General features: G+C 40.1%; 1 protein-coding gene across 2 annotated transcripts in view; it reads left to right on the forward strand.

Moving 5' to 3' along the window:
* LOC117952536 (receptor tyrosine-protein kinase erbB-4-like) overlaps positions 1-24708 on the forward strand; it is a 317936-nt gene that overhangs the window by 131289 nt on the left and 161939 nt on the right. The gene's annotated exons all lie outside the window — the stretch shown is intronic.

Below are 24708 nucleotides of genomic sequence, written 5' to 3' on the forward strand. Positions count from 1 at the left end.
GTTTTGCAGTTAGCTAGGCTTCACAGTAAATGGGCATTGGTGGTAAGGTGTACTGCTGGTTCAGCATGTTGCAGAGCAGCTTTATAAGGTTTCTGGGGGTTTTCATTGAGTATCATCATCAATTAGTCTATGATTGTCAGAAGCAGCTGCCATCTTACAGGCTTTAATGTTGGCTCAAAGCGAGCTCGTGAATGCAGGGAAGCCTTTTTCTTTGTGGTGAAAACAGAAGAAAAATGCCAGCCACTACCTAGTAAACAAGGTTTTGATATGCATGTTAGCTTGCAAAATATTGCTCCTGAGCCTCAGCGGAGTCTCTGGCAATCTGTAAATAAGGAGACCAAAGGGGAGAAATGTCTAATCGTCCTTGAAAAGGATGTGCCACAGTTTTTTAATATCTTCTGCCCTGATGCCCAGAGGTATTGTAGCGAGGGGGGAGGGGTGAGGAAGTGTGTGTGGCGGGTGGGCTGTCGGTGCCGGGTGATGGGGCATTACTTTCGCGCCATTGACTTCATTACAGTCCCTCTCTCATATCCATCCCTCACCCTCTCTAAATGCCCTTGCCAGCCTCTAATTCACTTAATTCCTTGATTATCAATTCTGACGGCATTCGGGCAGAAAGGTCAATACTTTTTGTGGCGTGTACCTAAACTTTACAACACTGACTGAGAAATGAAGAAGCTGCCGTCATCAAAGCAGTGCCGATAGGATGGAAACATGATTTATTGCAATCAGACGCTACCAGTTGGTTTCATTAAATTTTCATTGTTCACACACTTACTTATATTGTAAGTGAACACACAAAAAGGTATGCATGAGCACACACAAGGACATGGGCAAAAAAGAGCATGAGCACATAACAAATGCAGCCATACACTTGCTACAAACACCCATTTCTCTCTATCTTTTCTCTTTGCCCATCTCTTTGATGAGATTGAGGTTGCCATGCCATGACTGTACGCGGCAGATGCACGAACAAGTGTTTCACCCTGAGGAGATGCGATCTAAATGGGAAAGCAACATGACAGCTTTGATTTGAATGGCCACATAATCAAACACCACACCCACAGTTACACACCACTTCTGTTCAGGAGGCTTTCCGCTCTCTGCTTCATGCATGTAAAATATACAGCACCATCTCCTTTCTCTGAAAATCCTGCGTCTGTGGTGGGATGTCCTTTTGTCCTAGGCAAGATTATTTTAGCTCCCTTTTTATTGGTTGGATATTAACTTTTATTTTCCTGCTTTATTTCCCGAGTGTTTATTTCCCTTACTTTTTTTCTGTAAGTTAATAAAAGCACACTTGGAATTTTGAGGTTTGGATAAAGCATGTCCCAGCGTCATTTACATGCTAGCATTTCACATAATCTGGTATACATGCGTGAGTCTTGTACTCAGATGACTGCTCTGAGGCTGCGTCCGCAGCAGCTTTATTCAAGCCCAACTTCACAGTCTGCTGGGCTTTTTTCTCACTCCTACTCCGCCTGGTGTTGCAGTGCTGTGGGCATCTCTCTCAGGTACATGTCTGAGCACATCTTTATATGGGAAGCTGAGGTAGATGTGGGGTTTTCTAGACTTTTCCCTTTCCGTTTAAGTCCACGACCACAGGTGTCAGAGAAACTTCTCTTACTTTATGAGTGAAGTATGAATGAACACACTGCCCCCTTATTCACCAATATTCATGTCAGGGCTTTGGTTCACTACTTAAATGCATTTGCACATGTGTGTGTACCATCAGTCATTTAATGCTGTGTCTTTGGCTATATCTGTTAATTAAGCACATTCATTTCTTTATAGATAATTAGAATGTGCAGTTATAGCCAATTCAAAGGTTTAGTAAAGTGGGCTAAATGGTCACAGAGGCACAGTTTGGCACTTAAAACTGATTTCTTAGCTGCATCTTGCTCCACCATCTGTGTAGGAGATGTAATCTATCCAGGCACGGTTCCAGAACAAAATAACATAGGGTGCATCTGGAATTAGTGGGGGTGCACCAGTAGCTACAGTGCGGGCCAGCAACGTCAAGGATAAAGAGGGTAGGTGTTACTGGGTCCCCAGCATGGTGCCAGATGATGCTGGGACACAGCTGGAAATCGTTTGAAACGGTAGTTCAGTCAGGAACACTTTCATCATAGATTTCACCATTTATTGCAACAAATAGAAATACATTAATGCTTGACGCTGATGGCTCTGCTCTTGATAACGCTCCCTTGACCAACCAACCAGCATGCCAAGCTGACACAGGGAGCACCATGCAGAAACCCCCCTGCTTAAAAAAGAGTGAGCCAAAAGAAAGACATTGAAAACCATTTTTAACTTTGAATCCTGTTAGGTCTCTGAACCAGGATGGTGGAGGCAAAGCGTTGGCAGCTGCACCATTGAGTGATGTATTGTCAGTGTAGTAGGGATCAGTGTGGAGGGAGTCATATTTAAAAGAAAGGCCTTGATGTAAGGAAGGCTGTGATCGGTGTGTGTCTGATAGAAATTATAATACAATCAGCGGGCGTGTTACGTCCGTGTCCTGCATGAACCAACCCTGAGCTTAATTAGGGGGAAGACAGCATGTTGTTCCTTTTCAGCAACAATGCTTTATTTCCAGTGGTTCCTCAAAATCATTATGTGTAAAAATTTCATTTCAGGATATTTCCAGTGTCCCTTGTCTTCCAGAAAGAGTTCCATTTTAGTCTTTAGACCAGAATTAAATCTGCAGTCTACTCAGGCTGCTGCAGACATGTTGCGATGCGTCCATGCGCTTGTATGTCAGGGCCATAGTTTTATGCAATAACGTTGGATTGATGAATGTGGATTTCTCCTTTTAAATACTGGGATTTTCTTAACTTTTTATTATCCAAAGAGAAAACAAAGGGGATAACTCACATTTAAAATGTGCAGAAAGTTTTAAAAATGATGTCAAATATAGACATTTCTAAGAGAAATTGATGCATCAGAATTCACCAGCATGCAATAATTTAAGTGGAAATGACCCCCCACCAATGTCAAAACAAACCTACATCATTGGCCCTTGTAGCTGGGGCCTGGATCTGTCATAAATCTGCAAGCTACTGTCAAGAATGCAAAGATTTTACTCGCTCTGTGTTCAGAAAAACTGTCACTTTGGGTGAACTCCTACAGCTCTTGAGCATCTTGTTAGGTTTTGTCTACATAATGTGTGTGGGCATTAAGCATGAGTGGGCGAGGCAGACATAAAACAGAGAAATGTGCAAATGTGTGTGTGTGTGTGTGTGTGTGTGAGAGAGAAAGCCAGAGACTGTGTGACAGGTGGATGTTGTGTTTTTTACAAATAAATGTGTGTGTTTGCTTGTGCATGTGTTTATGTATACATTGACTCAGACATGTGAAAAAGTAAGGGCTGACGGTCTGGGCCGAAAATCCCACACCACACACACACGCACACACACACACTAAGGCACCCATGCACACACGCACGCACTCACACAAACAGAATGCTGTGCAAGAATATTAAAGTGGGATCTGATACACTACATGCAAAGCGCTACCCAGCCTCTGACAGCTTGGCTGGGCCGACTTGGCTGATTCGTCTGAGCAGTTTGGCTTCCCTTCTCCCTCTTGTTTCTTGTCTTCCCCTTTTTCTTCATCAATCTCATTTAATCAGTCATTTCAACCTGAGGAGGATTCTGCCCACCTGGTCCCTTTTTCTATGATGTAAAAACCAAGTAGAACAATAATTGAAATGAGCACTGGTTTACCAGTTTGGGTTTATTAAGTATTATGGAGGCATTACAAAACTCAAAGTATTACTTTGTGGTTACGTGCCACTTCCTGTCACTCAAAATGTGCAAGTGCATCCTAGGGCTTGGCGATGTGGCCTAAAAATCTACAAAATTTCCAATTGAAATCGATTCTCCCACACACACACTTAGAATCAAGTTTTGATTCATACACACACACACGTACACACATACGTGGAAATATATATTGATTTACACTTGTATTTAGAGCTTGATCCAGAATAGGTTTACATGGTTTAATTTTCAAAAAACATCACATTTGTGTTGAACTACACATTGCTGCAGCTCCTCTTTTCCCCCTGTGTGTTGAGCCCTCCGTTTTAGTTCAATCTTTGTTGGCTAGGTGAGCATTATAATGTGTGTTAACGGAAAGGCTGGACTACAATAGAGCTGTTTGGAGCAGTTTGTGATTAGTGTTTTCTGTTGGAGAGGGTGAGTCCCTTTGGATCGATTTAAAAACAATTTATCGCCCAGCCCTAGTACATCCAAATGTTTACCATTTTCATAATCTTATTTTAGTGTGTTTGAGTGCTACTATTTGTTTTTTAGCAAATTTACAAAGTACAGCTGAGGCTTAAGGGAATGTAATTACTTTGGAAGGGAATTATTGAACATTTATACAAAGATGGATGATGCGTCTCATATTGTTCCCACTGTGCAAAAATGAAGCCAAAATATTGCGGACATGGGTGCTGCCATCTTGTAGTTATTGAACCAGAATCTGCACAAAAGTGATCGGTCCTGTTTGACCAATTACAAATCAATCACAGCTGTCAATCATGATGTTAAACCCTGTTTTTATAGCATCAAATAACTAATCAAAACAAAACTTATCAGAAGAAAGAACACTTGAAAAAACATCAGCGTGATGAGAAATTTTTTGTTTCTCCCATGTCCCATTCGCTGGGGCAATCAAGATGTATTGGCTTCACCTTTGGGGGAACTGTCGAGCTGTCCATCTTCATATACAGTCTAAGATCAGTGTTGCCAACAGGGACGGTGTAGAGCCCCCTCTGGTGGACAAACTACAAATGGCGATGCTCATAACATGGCTGACCATCCTTTTTTATTTTGTAAATATTAATTTATCAGAATCAATTTTGTCATTATAAATGCTTCTTTAAAAAAAAAAAAGTCTGTGGTATTGAACAGTTCCAAATGTTGACCTGATGATGGCACTAGATCAATACCCATGGGATCAATAAAGTAATTAGGATTCATTCTCTATGGGCCCTTAATGTCTGTGCCAAACTTGGCAATCCATCAAATAGTTGTTGAGATATTTCAGCCCTGACCTAAGTGCCATCATTTCCAACCCTTAAGCTGTAATGCTAGCGTAGCTGAAAAAAACAAAACACAGTCCATATACTGTACTTTCCACCATTTTGCTTCTTGTTGAATAATATAAATACCAATACTAAATACATTTTCAACAATCTCTTACCTACACTAATAGTACAACGACAAATTCAGAGAAATAATGATCAGTAGATGGATCATTTAAACAAGTGTTTCATGTAATTTACCATCGTCTTCCAAAGCTGCATGCAGCATTTTAATTTAACACACGGAGCAGATGACATGTTGTTCTTATTCACGTGCATGCATCCACTGTATGTATTCATGGGGTTTGGAAAGACACCATACTGTCCCTGCCCAGGTGCTTTGTGCCAGGCACTTCATTACCCTAGCTCTGCAGATGGACAACAAATGAAACTGGCTTTTTGAGCTTCATTCTTTGTGACTTGTTGTTCATTAAAATCAAATTATGTGTCAGGAAGCATAACTTGTCCGTGCTGTAGTGCAGTTATTGCTCAACAAGCTCTTTGTCTTGCATCAGTGTGTGTCTGTGTTTGTCTTACACAGTCTGCCAGGCCAATTTAGCTCATTCTGCTTATTCTGTACACCTGACGGCTACATTTGTGACTAAGTTTTCACTAGTTTTGCGGGCTTGTATGATTGTGCTTAAATTGAAATCAGCAGACCCTTTGCTTAAATTTATTAAGAATTCATAGCAATCTAAAGTGGTCTAGTATTTTTACTGTAATTTGGAAATCAATAAATACATATAATAAACTAATCTTTGGTTGCCGGGGTAATATTGCTGTTAAGAAACAAGATTAGTTTGGTTCCTTATTACTCTCTGTAGATTATCTAGATTGAATCCTATACCCAATTAATTTGATTTATGTCTTCTCACAGAGCACATTAAAACTATTTAATTATTAATTTGAAGGACATCAATGAATAAGATTGAGATATGTGTCAAGTGTAAAAACACCACAGCATTGTCCTGTTGGCACCAACATGTTACCAAATTCAGAATAATGAAGAGACTGAGGATTACACCTAAAGTCCTCGGCCTTCCTCTGGAGAACATGTAGTTTGGACTGGTTTCCAACTGGACGATGGAAGCATGGGATGAGTAATAATGCTGCAGGAATCACTGGTTTTTACGAGTTCCATTTAGTTTTCCCTTGAGATCTTAACCCCTGTGGTCCTGTACCTGTTTGTGTCCCTTTTTGTCTTTCTGGCTTCCTGTTGGGTAAACTCTTGCAGGTATCCGTGTGTGTGCATGTGCTTTTGAGGAGAAGAGGCAAAAAGCTGGCATACAGTCAGGAGACAAGCGTTTGCCTTGGCCGAAACATCTGCTGTGGAAGCTGTACACACTTACACAAACACACACTTGCGCAGATTTTCTAATCAATCACTTAGATATTTTAACATCAACCGTTACTTCTCCAGGAGGGGAAGAATCAGTGCATAAATGTAATAGCCTTTGATTCCAGCGACATCTTTGCCATTATTGAATTAGACAGCACTGGCTAGTTAGAATCAATAGCAATGTTATCACAGGGTCCCAGGTGTGCAAGATATAAAAAGAAAATCAGGTGTGACAACATCTCCTCCATCACCAATAGAGTTGTCTCCTCTCCCTTTCTTTTGCCATCGACCACATATTGACTGCTGATGAGGGAGCAAATTGATCTCCTCTCTCACTTACTCTCACTGAGAGGTGATTTAACATGGGCAGTGAGCAAAAGGCAATCAAAGAAAATGGGTGGGAAACAAAGAGAGGGCGAGGGAGGGTGCAAGGGAATTAGGTGATCCAAAGGGAAGTAGATTGGTCTCTAATTGAAGGCATGTGGGGACTCTGAGGTAATCAAGGAGAAGGGAAACTGACTGCATTTCTGATCAAACTATTAGCCGTGTCCGAAACTAGTCTGAGATGAGCGCAGGGGATGCAGAACCTGGATAGTGAACTGATTCGGTAATGTCCATTACCACCTTGCTTCTCTGTGGTATATACTACGTTCACATTTCTACATCAATGCTTTTAGAACTGTCAACGGAAGAACGGCAAAGAAGTAGCACGTTTTTACATCTGCAATGTTCTACCGGATCAGCTTTCCTTATTCATGGCTCCTACACCCAACTGTGTTTATTTATTGCACTTGTATTATAAAGTATCATTCACAGTGGTATCGCATTGTTCATCAAAAGTCTAAAGTGATTGATTTCATCTGAAAGGATTGTTTCAAAACAGACTTTACAAAGTGCTTCACTATGAAGGATAACATAGAAATAGCATGACTTAATAAAACAATGTCCCTAATGTACTGTAAATAAAACAGAGCTAAACTGAACAGAGTAGGTCCAGGCTGTTTTTAGACTCCACCTTAATAATTAAGGTTATGCTACCTTCATGGAGCTGTTGGAAAAATCTAGATTGCATATTTAGCACTAATCAGTATTTTCTATGTTCAAGGCCATGTATTTTTCAAATGAAATATATAATTCTAGATGTCCAAGCCTGTGTTCTACAACTTGCATTAGTGGAAGTGGAATTCAAACTAAGAATCATTTTTGCATACATTGGCAACAGTTTTTATAGTTATAGATAATAAAAAACAAAAACAAGTCTACAGTACAGACTGCATTTACTTTCTCTTGTGTCATTATGAGCCCGGGGAGGGGGGGTGGTTTAACTATTTAAACAAAAAGTGAACTTGGTGTCATTTCTAAACTTTTCCTTATGTAGAGGAAGGTCTGTATGGCACAAACCGTTCCAGCCACTGGCACTACTGGCGATATCTCCTCCTTGCACACAGTCACAAAGTTGGAGCATATAAAGAACTAAGGGGCAAAACAATCTGTGAAATCCATAGCTGTGTGTGATGAATGACGCAAAGCATTTCAAAATCAATCACAAATTTAAAAGTGTTCTTGTGTGCAACCAGCTTTATTGAGAGTCCATTTTAACAAGATGACATTTTTATTTTCTCTGCTTTCCTTGCACCTCAGAAAAGCCCTAACAAGGAATCATTGGGTCTTGTCAGCCAGCAGGAAAGTTAGACCATCAAAGATAATTGCATGCTAATGTTCAATAAGCCTTGTAAGTCGCTGCAGATAAGTGTGGCTGCCAAACAGCCTTGCCAGGGGAAAGCACATCTAATCCCTTGGCTGTGGTCGGGGAAAATTAATACAAAGCTCCTTTGCCCAGCCACTTCTAGAGTGGTGGTAGAAACAATTACACAACAGCCCACCAGAGCACAATTAATGAACAACTGAGGAGCTTCCCAGATGTACACACTATAACAAAGATTCATCTATCTGCTAGCTGTACAAACAATTAAAAATTGTACGGAAGGAGAAGTGGGCTGTTTGTTTGAGTTCAGTGGACGATGGAGTTTATTCACAGGGAACCTGTTAATCATTCTCACCCCTCCACTCTGCTGTATCCTCTGTTTACATGGAGGCCTGTTCCTATATGATAGCTAATTAAAATATGCCACAAAATAGACCAGGCATTAAACCCATCATACTTTAAAAACCAGCTAAATGCTTATATTCTCTTTTAGAGTGATTGGGGTAGTTTATTTACAGCCTTTGAGGGAGATAAGAATAAGGTGGGCTTGAAGAAATCATTTCTGATTTAATCAGCTATGAAGGTTGACCAGTCCCATATTTAAAAGAAAGTTTTAGTGTGAAGTTTCTCTCAGAAAACAGTAAGTGTAGTGATATTAACATGATATTATAACGGAAGAGTTAATAATAGTAATAATAGGAAATAAATCAGGGAAAATTAAAAGACATTGTCTTAAGATGTATGTTTTGAGAACTAGGTACAGTAACTTAATCACTACAGTGCATTAAAAAATTAGAAATTCCGATGGTACTCGTAGAGCAAAGACCTCAGCGATGGCCAATGGTGCAATTACATGCTGCTTAGATGCTCCCATCTCCCATCTCCCGATTTTGTAAATCCTCTTCCGAGCTCTAAGTTGTAGTGTTGAAACAACATTGTCGCTACAAGAAATATGTGTGGTATTTCATTGCTTAGAGCATTTAAACACATTGATAGTTTTTTTCCAGTATTAGTGTGAAAACAAAGAGCAAACAAAACTGATCAGGTAAGCCATGAAATATGATCGGAAACTCATTCCAATTATCCTGATACAAATGCTCTATCTCACAATTGTTAAAGGTCCCATGACAGTTTCCCCAGCCTGCCTTTGGTCCCCCAATGGCTAGAAATAGCAACATGTGTAAACCAAGCCCTGGATATCCTGCTCTGCAGATGGGCCCATCTGGAATCCTGCCCTCTATGACCTCATAAAGGGCAAATAACCCTTCCCCCTCTTTTCAGGAAAAAACAAGCCAAAAACAAAACCCACTTGGTGGTGGTAATAATGACTACTCTGTCATCTATATTCCAGTGCTGCTTTAAATACGAACAAAAAAAAAAAAATGTGGATTTTCGTTATTTTGTAAATTTGTCATTATAGTTTTTATGCATTAGTTTTTATTTTTATTTCATTTTGACTTTTTGCTTCCAAATTCAGTTTTGTTTTAATTAGTTTTTAAAACTTGTCTGCTGGTTTAGTTTTTAATACTTAAATGTTTATTTTTAGTTAAGGTTTTATTAGTTTTATTGTTAGTTTTAGTCTTTTTTGCAATATGCGTTATTTGTCAGGGATAATATTCTTAAAAAGTTCAGAAAAGTATTTGATATTAATGACTCAACGAAATCATCATACAATTTTAGAAATATGTCTTCACAACGTATTCAACAATAACATCAGTCCATATAATGTAAATATGATGATGAGTCAAATATGTCTACACAAGTCTTCGCAGTAAGAACAAAATCTGTAAGTGATGAATGCCAGGAAAAGTAAACTAAATAGCCAACAGACCAAAGACAGATGTTTTTTAACTTTGGTTTGAGTAAAGCGGTGAACTTTTTGAAGTCAATTGACTCACACTGTTGTGTAGACACCCCAGTATTAATCCACATATTAACCCACGCTTCCTCTTGCTTTTGGTGTTCCTGAGTATTTTCTAACCAGCTATGGGGTCGCCGGTGAAAGTGTTCTCTGTCCTGCTGTTGTCTCCGTCCTGCTGCCTGGCCCTGTATCATACATCCATGCCCTGTACCGGGGTAATCTTCTGTTTGAGGGGAGGGGGCTCTGCATTCTCCTTTACCTTATTAAGATAAGCTAGAAAAGATAGATAAGATATGCGCTTCTTAAATATGCTTTTAAATTTGTGGGATTTTTCACCTTAATAAATTGTTGACATATTCTACCGCCTTCCACTGCAAGGCACTTTCTTCTATCTGACACAGTCATAATCAAATAGGACTCTGCCGCTTTCTTCCGACTTTCGGTCGCGGCATGATGCCAGGCGAGGGGCAGAGACTATGTGTATGTGTTCAGTTTAACATAGAATGTCGGAGTTTCTGGGCATATACTGTATAAAACAGGTCTATGGTCGGAAATGTCACCTCTAAAAGATTGTATTTTTTCTTTCTTTGCTCTATGAATTACATTGACAAAGACAAAAACTAAGGACATTTATTCTAATTTTATTTTATTTAGTCTTGCTAACAGAAATTACTTTTGATTAGTTATCGGTTTTTTTTTGTAATGCCTTGTTTTTTATTTTTATTTCAGTTAACGACAGCGTTTTTTCCCAGCTAGTTTCCGATATTTTGTTTGTTTTCGTTAACAATTATAACCTTGGTAGATACATGACTTGCTAACTTTCTCTTGCTATATAAGCCCTATTCTCCTTCTCTCTGCATTCTCTCTCTATCATCTCCTAGTGTATACTACAACATACATGTAAACACACAGCCAACAACTGCACGTACTTAATCCTTCCTGACCACTACAGCTCTCTGTCACTTGGTAATTTATTGCTGAGGCTGATATTGTATTACGAGATGTATTTGCTCTCTCCTCTAATAAGAACGTACATTACAAGCAACACTGAATTTACTACTATCTGCGTCCCAGCTGATTGTTTGGCTTGCCGGTATGTTAGCTTATATCTTTTTAAGCGTCGGTGCCTGGCTATTTACATTCATCCGCTAAGCCTTAAAACAAATTATAATCGATCTGGGGTGTGATGAAAAGGGTGGTCCCTGTGCAAATTAAAAAGGAAGGCAAGGTGACAAGGACAGCAGAATCACAATCAGCTCCTCTCAGTGTGTGTGTTGCAATAAAAAGAGCACAATAACCGCTAAAATGCAGTCTACACATACCACATACAAATTGCGACAAACATTGAACAATTACAACCCTATTAACCCCCCATCCAAACACACACACACACACACACACACACACACTATGTAAGTGAATTTCTCAACACATAGCACACACTTTGAAGTTTAAATCTGGCCAGAGATCCGTGTTGTCATCCTTCTACCTCTCATAAGTGCTCTTCACTCGGTGAGCTGTCAGTGACAGGAATTAAGTCAGAAAACTACATTCACTTTTAAATACAACCCCCAGGACGGCAACAAATTATTAGATTTGCATAATAAAGCATTTCCCACATAATCCAACTAAGTTGCATTTACAACTGATAAATAGCATAAAAGGCACTCTGTTGATCTGCATCTAAAGCTTGAGACATCTGTCCTTGAAGTGTAGGCTCTTATCTGTCATTTTTTAAACATTGAAACAAGTCATTTGGACATGTTTGCATTATTATGACAACTGTTTGTTGTGGTAGCATTACTGCACCCATATTTACGATTTGTTGAAAACTGAGTATCCTCACTAACTAGAATTTTAATCAGACTGGTTGTACTTTAGAAGATCATTTGCCGAGGACTCTACACTCTGCTGTGCCGTGATTCGGACCGGCTACATTCTGCCGCTAGATCTCTACCCAGACATCCCAGAAGGGAATCTCTTTGGCGGGCAAGAGTCCGCTGGCTTGGATCCACCCAGAGAGGGTTTTCTAGCCGGCTCCGGCTCTCCCTATTCCCCGTTCCCAGAACTGGACCTCAAAACAGAAGAGGCTTACGGAGCGCCGCCACTGCGGCTGACCCCATCCCAGAAGTGGAGCCACTGCATCAATGGCTTTCTCCTCCATATCAGTGGGGCTCCCTGCCCACCACTAAGGTTTTTGTTCGTAATGTGTGTAAATGCTGAGTTAGCATTCTCGGAACCCGGAAGATGGACGGCGCTAATGTCTTGCTATGTACCGTTCACCAGGGTCCAAGGTGACACAGAAACAGAGTTCCCAGTGATCCCGCCAGTGCGGCAGAGCCTTGCTTCCATCCTACTTCCATCCTGCTTCCATCCTGCTTCCAAAGGCCTTTTTTCAGCCCAAGGAAGCCCACATTGCCATCTCTCCAGGACCAGGTCCATGCTCTCTTCACTGAGCCTAGGTGGCAGAACAACATTGCTCTGCTGTCTCTGCCAAGACCGCTAAGCCTTTGGCTTTCCCCCGCAGTTATAGCGACATCTGTCTGCACAGGTCACAACTTACAACAATAGCAGACTCGCGCTCTTGGACACTCCCATAGCCCATAGTGGAAGGGATGCGTAACCACACCTCCTGGAGTGTGGCACAACCTCGGCCACAACAGTGGCACCAAAATGTCAACTCAAGGAGAGAGAGGGAAAAGCATGTTACCTATGATGAACACATGGATGTTGAAGCTAGTCACAAATGGCAATACGCTTCAATTCGCCAATCTTCCCCTGGTTCTTACCGGCGTGATAAAAACTATCATGCTATCTCAAATATAGAAACAGCTCTGACGTCAGAGCTGGCAAAGCTGCTGGAAAATTATGCTATAGCCTAATCTCTCGCGTCCCTTCCAGAAGAAGAGAATGACGGGTTACACTCTCGTTATCTCCTCAAACAGGAGCTGACGGGAGGGATGAGACCAATGCTGGACTTGTCTTTTTTTATCCGGTGCATCATGGAGCGACTGTTCCACAGGTTGACAAGCTGTACATGCATCGCAGTCTGCGCCTGGCAATTGTTTAACTTCCATCAATCTGAGGGCACGTTCACGTTCCGGTCATCTCCAAACCCAAATTCCTGTGCTTCTCCTTTCTGGGAATTCGGTAGACATCCAACTGCCATTCATCTAGTCTTTGGCCCATCAAACGCCCTCCAAATGTATCAAGGCGTTTTTTAGGCTTTATGCAGAGGGGGTCATTGTTCTGTTAGAAGACGTAATCCTTATGGCACCCTCAGAGAGAGCTGCACTCCACACGTTGGAGGCTGTTTTACATAAAAAACCTGTACAGTGTGAGAAGAAAGAGGAACTAGTCTATGTCATGTGCTTGTGGATTTTTGTGTCAAAGGTGGCATTGATTACATCAGCTTAACCCAATAGCAACTGCTCTTAGAGGGCGAAGTCTATACAAAATAGCATGATGGTTACGTATTGTAACTCCAGATTCTAGGAGTATAGGAATTGGATGAAAAAAATGTGGAGGTTGAGAGCAGACGGTCTGGTCTGGTCTTGCAGTTGTGATATACATTACATGCGTATGGAATTGAGACCTGTGCAGGGCACAAGGGCGCAAAAGAAATCTTCACGACTGCACATCCGTGAGGGATAAACTCAATAACATACTACCGTGGTAGTGATTCACGCTTGATCAAACGGTGCCAAATTTTGGTAACCTGAGAGCGAGCTTATTTGTCCTCTCTGCATGTTGACAGAGAACGTAACTCCGACACGCACGCACGCACACATGCACTCACGCAGAGGTGCGGACGGAGCAAACTACGTTGGCTGAGTAGCTCCGTTTAAGTCACAGTGAGTCAGGGCAATGCCGATAAAGCGGTTGCAAGTGTGGTTACACTTTTCACAACACTTCAAGTTTTTAAATTATGGCGACGCAAAAGCAGTCACGGTTACACGTCCTCTGAGACAAGCAGGTACTGCAGTGATATGCCCTGGCCTAACATATATATGATAAATTAGATTAACAAAAATATAAACAAAGCATGCAGATTCAAATATAATTCCAAGGCAGTCTCTTTAAAAGCCTGTGCTTAGGGTTATTGGATCTTTAACAAGTTGGATTTCTGTGTTCTCGTAGGCTTTACCCTCAAGCGATGCCTCCAGGCAGCTGGATTTACTGAAATGCATCTCACAGAGAAGTTCAAACCTGTAGTGCAGAATCTTAACTGAGAAATGTGAGGTAGTTTGGCATGCTACGTGGGCCAAAGCCCTTCTCAAAATCAATTAAAATCCCATTGTAAACCCCATTTGTAAATCTCATTATAGACTGCTCTGACAACTGAGGTATTCTTGGGTAGGACCAATGAGGAACAGTAATGCACACAGACAATGAAATGCCTCCAGCACTGTCTTCTTGTCATCTTGATGCCTCAAACATAAACATTCAGCCTGTCTGCTCATCATTGTGTTCCAGTGGTTTGATGGAATAAATTATCTCACCATGCATGTCTGTTGTATGTAACTTGCAGTTTCCTGAATGACACATAATGTCACTATGTGACAGGCTGAGAAAAGAGAGAAACCTAGATATGCTTGCTTGTTAAATAAGACATCTGATCTAGATACAAAACGAGTATTATGAATTAGCGTTGCAACAGGTAGCAAGATTTTCTTTTCCTTTTCTTCTGCATAATGGAAATGCTTTGTCCATCCCCTAACAGCAGGGCTCAGTCTAATATTATTTTGACATCTACGTATGACAAATGTGCGGACAACATTGATGAAAACATGATAGAAAGTACAGAAAGTACAGGCCTTTATCTAGTTATTTTCTTGGAGAAATTAAAGCATTGAAAGTGTGTTGGTACAGACTGTGAAATGGCTTCCTACTGGCTTCAAGCATATTCTATTTCATGAACTTAAGTTAAATTCCAGGTTCTTTTTGCCTAGGCAGAACCGTTAAACACTTTTGGTTAAACTTTATTTGAAGGCGTGTGCATGATGCCATGATACCTTCATGATTATGACATGGCACCTGTCAATTAAAATAAAGAAATTATTTTGAATGTTCATGATTGTTGTTATTTGGGGCCACTTAGGGGCCACTTTTAACCCATCTGTGCCCGATCCTTCGCGCCGACACATAACATCTACCGCCGGTTGCTGCGTCGCGAAACTCTGAACCTTCTGCCGGCTGCTGCGTGGCGCAAAGGATCAGCACTTCTTCATCATCATCTACCACATCCTCCCTCCCAAACCCCTCACTATCTTCCAACTCAATGTCACTGCCCTCGCTGTCAAAATCCTCCTCTGTCGTAGCCATTTTCTCGCTCGTCTCTCAAAAACTCATAAACAAACGCACACGTATGTCTGGTTGATCGATATGTTTTTCAGCAAACCACGGTACATGTTGTTGGTCACATGGCTTTAAATAACCAACAAGACCCGCCTCATGTGTATGTGAACCAATGCGTTCTCTGCTGCACGAGTCATGACAAGACTGACGAATACAAAATGCTGCGCCACGCAGCAGCCGGCAGGAGGTTCAGAGTTGCGCAACGCAGTAACCGGCGGTAGATGTAATGTGTCGGCACGAAGCATCCGGCAAAAATGGGTTAATGCAACATTAGCAGTTCGAGATTTTAGCAGCAATCAATGTTAGCCAAAAGCTAACGTTTTCTGTCTAAAACTCTCACCCCAGGACTCTTTATCACCTTCACTTTACTTGAGGTCAAGGAAACACATTCATGACACAGTTATAATGGTCTCATGACAGCCAATGTAAAAAAAAAACACTTAATTTCATGTTAACACATCAAGCAAAATAAATAGTTTCTAAAAGTTTGAAAATTAGGCCTGCCATGAGAGGTTTTGTTTAGTTTAATGTGAAGTTGTTATAACACAGACATGGTTATACTCTCAAACAATGGTAGCTTTGAATTAAAAGTGTCATAATTTACCAAAATTAGACTTAATGACAACAGCCATGAACACTCAAAAAGACTCCATGTTTGTGTCATGTCATGATTATGCACACCCAGGCAAATAAAGTGTTACCAAACTTTCAAATGAATCGATAATCGTCTGTTGATCTGATTTAAAATATTACTACCCGGATCAACTCCTATGACTAGTTCTAATTGTTTTGGCTAATAGTTCTACTTCTAGTATAATCCTGTCACAATTGATTGGGTTCTGAATAGTATTTGAGTTGCTGTCATTTTTATCTGTGCAATTAAAATTTCATTTTTATTTTTTGTCCTGATGCTACACAGCCTGCAAGCTCTCTCCTGCCAGGTGAGCTTAACATTCTCTCGCAAAGAAATTGACTGGGATAAACAATTAATAGCAACCCACTGGGCAAAAAGCTCACACACAGAAACACACAGTATGCTTGCATAAAAGAAATGGATGCGTGTGTGTGTTACTGTTTCTACCTTCCACCTGTGGAAAGCACCAGGTCCACAAGCCTGCTGAGAAATCATTTCCCAAGCAAGCGAGCGAAGCAATTCTGTTGCAGCGAGGAGGAAAAAAGGCTTTTTTTAATGGGGAAAAATGGGAGGCAGGGGAAGAGTTAGCGGTAGCAGCCAGGATAATTGATGGCAACTGTTTGGGTACAAGATTAAGATTCATGGGTGGGACCACACATAGAGGCTGGAAACCGCTATGCGCTGGAGACATGAAGGATGTGAGGCAACACTTTGACTGGCTTGCTGGCTTAATTGATAGAGTGTCGTCCCAGATGGAGTGTAAAAAAGATTTCACTCTAGAAAAGATTTCAACACCTGGGCCTGAATTAAGATGCTAGAGAAAGAGAGATGGGGAAATGGTGGAAGCTTGGCGAAAAGAGCAGCAGGTTTGCAAAAGGAAGGTCAGTGGTTCCTATTGTCAGACTTGCTAAAAAAATACTTGTGAGGAAAGCATGGGAGTAACACATCCCCCCTCCTCAACAACTACCCTTTAAAATTCTTTCAGCTGTGTACTTAACACACGACTGCCCCTGAGGAGCTGCTCAGTGGCCAATAGTAAAAGATAGATCTCCTGCCGTGAATGTGGCTGTGAATGAATGTAAAGTAAGGCATTGTAGAGAAGGTGCAGTAATACATTAACTTGTCTTTAAACAACATTTCACCTTTTAACACTTCAAGCCCTTTCTTAAGTCACTTTTTGATGCTTTACGAAGACTACTAGCTCCCAAAGGGCACAGCAATAATATAACTAATACTTTATATTGTGAGGCGCCTTTCTGGCAGCAATTTGAAAGTTCACACTTTGTAAATATCTGACCATTGAACTGATTGTGATTAATACTACAGTGCTTATGGTTGAGAATATGAATAAAGTTGTGCACTAAATCTTAATCCTTGTATGGTATTCAGGTCAAATTGACTCATTTCCAATTTACCCATTTCAAATTGACTCACTTCAAATTTTTACAAGAAGAAAAAGGTACATTTTTCTACCTTCTATCAATGGCCTTACCTTATTTTCTGTGATAAACATGTATTCCGGACCCAATTCAGAAAATAATCTGGATATGACCACTTATGTTTTTTCCATAGTGGATTTTGAACATCTCAATTGTTTGAAATTGAGATAAAGACGATATTTGATAAGGATTGTGAAATACAACTTTATTTTTTAAATTCTTTTAATAAACTCAAATAAGTCACGGGTCAGTTTGACTCGGGGGATACGAGAGGGTCCCGAAAGTGAAGACAATACAATTGCTAAATGAAAAAGATCAACATTGAAGGGAGATGGAAAAATCTGGGTCAAAGCTGAAATTGAATATGAGGAGACAAAGATAAAGTCAGATGTTCAAAGTTGTGCGTGTAATAATATATCATGAATCAGTCTGTACTGTATCAATTTAAGTGTAGTTCAGTAATGGGAAAGCACGGGGTTCTAAGTTGAAAAAAAAGGATGTGAAAAAAATACATTTATTGGGAAAAAATATAATTGTGATGTTATCTACCTGGGCGGGTCTTAATCTATGTATGGGAAAACACACGTGGACACACGCACACTAACTCACTAATTTAGCATGTGACCTGTTCATTTGATGCCTTTGCTCAGCCTATCTACCTTCTTTCTATAGCAGGCTACAGGGATATGAACCACCTCAGGGGTTTACTGTTTCTACTAGTAGCATATAAATAGCATACATTTAAATCCACATTGTGTTACCAAGGAGCCTCTGAGACGGCACAGCCCGGTTTCATGGCAGTTCGTGAAATGGTGACGTTATTAAATCTATTGATTTGTGTACAGGGACCCCCCCCGCGCAGCATGTGGCGTTTCATTTCCCCATTTCTGCGTACCCGAGAGACCGAGGATTGTGTCCCTGCGGCCGTTGTTCACCTGTCTGTGATTGAAGAGGCTCTGTCTGAACCTCAAGGAAAGTCATATGGTTCTGCCATTAAATATACAGTACACATTCGCTTGCATGGCCTCAAATGCACATGTGCAGATAGGTAGGCGCACCCACACACATACACACACACACAAACAAACACTCCTGCATACACAAAGAGGTTTGGTAGTATGAAAGTTCAACTGCAAATGTTTTGTAGGGAGTATGTTTTCGACACATGCTGTGTGACTTGACATGTTTGTTTATTGTCTTCACACTGACCTTGCTAAAGTCGTGATTAACCAAACAAAAAGCCGGACCTTGAAAAACGTGTTGTATTTAAATTTAATGTTGTACTGTATATACAATTAATCTAGGCAATGAGAAACATCCTGGCAAAACCAAAACTGAATGCACTTGATTAATGTTTGGAAACTCAAAATCCAAAAGTACATTCTAGAAACTTAATTATTAAGAGAAATGAAGTCCAACCATATTTAATAAAGTTAATCCAAAGTAAAATCTACAAGTAAGCCTGTTCTACCATTTATCTTATTGTGTTTATACTGAGCAACACCACCAAAGTCAGCTGTGAGGTTTTGCCATAGTTGGCTGAGCTGTAAGAGCCCTTTATCTTGGGAAGTCTAAGTGAGAGAGACTAGCATTTCAAATGTAATCAGGTACCCTTCCTGATACTTGATCAAAATGATACTTAATCATAATACTTTTGCATTAAAGTTAGAGATGTACCGATACCAGTATTGGCATCCCCTCTAATACGGCTTAGAACACTGGTATAGGGAAGTACTGGAGTTTATGCACAGATCTAATACCATGTAATAAAGCCCTAATAAAATCTACATTAAAGTAGTTTATTTCTGTTGTTTTCCATTATAACTAACTGTCAAACTGGATAATAAAACAGTGTTGTGGCATTCATTGTTTGTGTTTGTTCCCGTTTCACAACGAGTTTAACCTGAGCCAGACCTTACAACAAAGATAGAAATCACATCACATCCATACAGGGATACTGTAGTTGTTAAAACATTACAAAATATATGACACACTGGTATTGGATCAGTACTCCGTATGAGCCGATAAGCAAGTTAAGGTATCAGAATCGGTATTGGGAAGTAAAAAATAGTATCGGACCATCTTGACTTAAAATTTCAGTAGGAATACAGGAGCCTGCTGAGAGGGTCAACAATTCCTCCCTGCTCAACGAGCTGAACTTGTCATACGGCTGCTTATCATAGAGGAGGTTAAACAGACTCTATAATTATCCCACTCACCCACACTAAAATCAAGCTCTAAAACCACATAGTATTTGTAGGCATACTTTAAAGCATTGGCCGGATTCGCTCTGGCCGGCCCTTCCTTGCCTGCTTTAATCTTTGCTGGAGCGGCAGTTGATTACTCCACCTACAGACAATCTTCAACCACTTCCTGGTAATGACTGCTCTGGGGAAAATGATCAAGGTGCTTTTGGTGCGATTTAGTTTTCAAATGCATCATAAATTACACATTACATGTGTCCTCTTTAGCATCTCCCTTCCCCTGGTTCATTTTGCCCTCCACTGGTTGTAATGGTATAATTGGAGGGGTTGGTGGGGTACAAGCAGCTGATGGTCTTACGCCTATGCTCTGGGACATGTGTCATAAGTTAATCATTTACATACAAAAATGCTACCACATGCAATGTAGACATATAACCAAGACATTTAAGATTCTCTCCTCATTCTCTTCTCATCAACACAGCCCAACAGTTAAACCCTCTTTCTCTTTCACTGTCTTCAGTGGCGCTATCTGAATAAACTGAACAAAACTGTACAGATTAAACTAACCTTACAAACCAAACACAAAGGGGAACATCTACAATGGATGATCAGACAATTTTTGAAAAACAAAGTGGTTACACAAAGACAAACACTACCATCTAAACTGCAAATAAAACAAAACCAGACAATTAATCTGAATATATTTTCAAATAACCTAAACAAAAGCACTACCTTACTTTAAATAAGTAACCAATATCCCTGAACTAGAAATCCCAGTACCCCCATGATGTGGTAGGTGTTGTGTTATCTGATAAATAACGAGCGTGATTCACTGTTAACTAGCGCAACCTCTTTATTGTGTAGCAGCATTCAACAGCAGGTTTTACGTTTCTCCCATGTGTCATTCACTAAAGTGTCCCCCGCCATACTCAACTCCCATTTAAAATGTTCCTACCCATATAACATGCAAAAATCAATAAGGGTCACACTCATTGAGAAGAACATTAACTTCTAAATGTGAACTATAAAGAAAACTATGGTGTGTGCAGGATAACTGACATTTAAATCTCAGACATTTGATTTTAACATAGACCTCTTTAATACTTTTGCATCTATATAATCTCACATACCTGACAACAACCCAATAGCATTCAAATCAGGCTACAGCGGGTTTACCCCAAAGCCTTGTTAATCTAAAATCAATTGAAGCAGAATTATAAACAGTTTGGAGTGCATTCTAAACTGTTTTCTGCAAAGTAATTCCGCCTGGTCAGCACTCTAAATTAGAGCCCAGCCGATAAAGAATTTTTTAGGCCTATACTGATACAGATATTTGGTTAATAAAAAATCTGATATGCCGAAATATCAGCCAATATATATTTAAAAAAGAATTATCCAGAAATGTGTAACACAACTTAAACAGATTTCCTTAACATTAGTTATTTGTAGTTATTTATGAGTTCTCACTAAAATAATATAATAATTTGTAAATTATTTGATAATAATTTACTGTCACAATTGAACAAAGGAACATCAAAATATTTTAAAGTTCTGATAAATAAAAAGTATGAAAGGTATGAAACGATGTGAATACTTAAGATATGAAACCTGAAGCTCTTTGAACAAAAAACAATAATAAAAAAAAAAAATCTATGTTGCCAAAAGGGACATTGTAGAGTGCCCTCTGGTGGACAAACTATGCAACACCAACACTCATAACATGGTTAACCGTCCGTTTTTATTTTACTTTTTAAATATTCATTTGTCAGAATCAATGATGTGCTGATACTGATAGTTTGGGAAATGCCTAATATCGGCCTGGCTCTACTCTAAATACGTCAAAACTGAGGGTCACATATGCACATTTGAAGACAAACTCTCACACACATTTATATTGATCAGTGTAGGCCCTAAAAGGCTTTTCACTAGACCCACTGTCAGCGGCGTATTTAGTCAAGAGGAAGCAGCGGGAGGAGTTAGGTAATGAGTTGAGTGTCAGTGTCTGCCCATCACTCCACTGTGACTTGGCTGGATTTTTGAGACAATAAATGGATAGGGTGCAGCCTTCAAACTTGTTAGGCATTGGACTGACCGGTTCTCCAGGTTTCCTCACAAAAATAAATGTGTTTGGGGACTCCCTGGACCACTGAAGTACAGTCCCAGATAAATAAATTCATAAAAGGTTCCATCTTCAGGTTTTCCACTCTGGCACAATCTGAAACATTTTCTTCAAACCAAACGTCTTAGATACTACAGTGTTACATGGCTGTTCAATAGCAATAGTAGCCATAAACGACAACAACAATAAACAAACACACAGTCGTCCGATTACTGTTTGCATGCTTCCACTGAAAACTCCCACTCACTTTATATGCCTGCAACACTAAGCTTTCCCACTTACAACTACAGTATCATTGAGCACTCGACCACACCAAACATGTGACAGAGAGTGATTGAGAGTTTAAGTAGGTATTATAGACTGATAAAAAGTACTACATAATAACGATGTGTTTGTGTTTGTAGTATACTGTAGTTTAATACAGGGATGTAATGGACAGTAATCATGCAAATGCATGCATATATTTACAGTACATGGGTTAGTAGTATACAGTACACACATGGCACTTTTATGTTTTTGGCTTTTTGACAGTTTTAAGATGGATTATTACTCTCACTCACTTTTTAGCTTTATTTTGGCATGTGCCAACTTCTAAGGAAAGTATCTAGGTCTTATCCTGCTACAGTAAATGTGTGACTTTCTTTACCCATCAGCGACTTGTCTAGGCTCGCTGCTGTTTGGGGCCGGGCATTGAGCGCCTATTTATCGTATTTTCTTTGCTGAAAATGGCAGCCTGCTTTCTGAAGAAGAGTTAATGAGGGTGTTGAGACTGAGAAGTAACGTAAATGCACTGATCATACCCATGGACAACTTATTATTCATAGTAATTTGTAAAATATCAGATACATGCAATGTAGTCAGCTTCTGGAAGCAAAGGGTCCACACTCTGGCAACTGCAGGCTATCCTCTGTGGATAATTCCCACAAGGTGTTGGGGCTGTGTGCAGGAGCAAAGGGATGAATGCTAGATTATGGTAGACCATATGGAGACAGCAACACCATTGTTGGTAGGTGACCATAGCTCAGAGGGCATTGAGAGGTTAGCGTTACTGGACCATGCCGTCATCACAATCACAGTTTTTGTTTCTGATGCATAGTAAGCCGCTCAGCAGATGGACAATAATCTGTGCCATGATTACCATCAGAAGCAGTGGCTTGTAACTCATACTTAGCCAGAAAAGCTCATCTGGGGGACATTCAGGGACAAAGAACAGCTCTGACCTCAGATGTAGCACTATATATTTCCAGTGATAATAAAATTTAGAGTATTTTTGTCCTATGCAAGGCAATGTTTAAGTGCAACTTCTACAAGATCCTCCTGTTTATTCAAAGCACGTTACCAAAGCTCAACTATTGACAGTGTTTACTTATGGAAGTGACATTTGCAACTTTATTTAATTCAGTCAGTTACTGGCTATTGGGATGACCTTTTGCTGGCTTCCCTAGCAGGGCCCTGTAAACCTCAGAGACTCGCCAGCTTTATAGGCATTCAATAATCACAAGGCACTATTGATGAAGTTGTTGGGCAAGTAGCAGATACCACAGCAGTTCAGGGCCTATGCAATCCTGATGAGGATATTTATGAAAAGAAAATGGGATAATTCAGTCTCATTTCATTCTTTGTAGTTTTTATATTTTTCTCCTTGTTTGCATTCCCTCTATAGCTGACTAACACTGTGATTGTGTCAGAGACAGTGTTGGATACATTCTTGTCTTGTCTGGGCGTTGTCTGTTGGAGACACATGGGGGCTGCATGGAAGCCATTTAAAACCTGCTACAACACATCTGTCCCTTAAAGTTTGGGACTGATTTATGTGAGAAAGATAGATGGATAGAGAGGGAAACTCTTTCCTTTTTCATAAGAAATGGTGGGAAGTCTGGCTTTTTAAACTTTTTATCTGTCTATCTATCTATCTATCTATCTATCTAATTACCATGTCACTATTGATAGTTGGTGCCTACCAATGTGGTTCATTACATGATTTTGCTTTGTCTGTACTCCATATGTGTGTCATCATTTAAAAAGTAATGAGAGGGAAAACAAGGCTAATCACAAGCTTGCTGTCTATGTTGAAGCATTGCAGACAAAAAAAAAGACCTTTTAGACCAAATAAATTGAGCCAGATATGTTTTTCCACCCATTGGCTCATAATATTCTAATTAATTACACATATTGGAAAATCCTGAATTATTATGATTCATTGCCCTAATCCATCACTTCTGAGATGAAATACCCTGCAAACAAATTAAATCAATTTGCTCACACGGGCAAATAGGGTATACTTAACATGTGGAACAGAGACATTGAATCCCATTGGCATTCTCTGCTTTAAGTGTGCCGGGGAGTGAAATCCATCAAACAGATAAGATGGATTTGTTTTTATAGAACAGCCGTAACTTTTAAACAATATGAAGATTCATCTGTTCATGCACTCCATTCCTGCATCATAGGCAGTATGGTAAACAGTCTCAGTGTCTTATAGCATGTCCTCCCGGGGTAGGCAGGCCGCGCCAATATGAAGAGCAGGGAATGGGTTTTATACAACCTTTACTTTGATATACAGGCTCAGATGTAACATATTGAGCATGGAGACAAATTGATTCGATCATGCAGTTAGTAACGGGGGGTGCATCCTGAGGCCTATTATTTAGGGCCTGCCCACGTTCCTGCACACGCATGCAGACATATTGCAAATGCGATCATCGAGCTTTGCAGTTAACCTGCAACAGATCACACTTCCTATTTCCCCACTCTGCTCAGCACAGATGGTTTTGTTGCGGTTCACTTGACAGTCAGAGGCCTTTTAGGCTCATGCTGAGCTATAGGATTTCATAGTGTTTCATTAGAAATCACTAATGGAGAAAAACAACCATATAGACTTCACATAGCTCCAGACAGATTCTAAAAAGTCAGCAGGCTTACTGAAGGCATGCTTGAGGGAGCAAATGGATATATAT

This window comes from Etheostoma cragini, chromosome 11 (genome assembly GCF_013103735.1).
Source record: "Etheostoma cragini isolate CJK2018 chromosome 11, CSU_Ecrag_1.0, whole genome shotgun sequence".
Classification (NCBI taxonomy): domain Eukaryota; kingdom Metazoa; phylum Chordata; class Actinopteri; order Perciformes; family Percidae; genus Etheostoma; species Etheostoma cragini.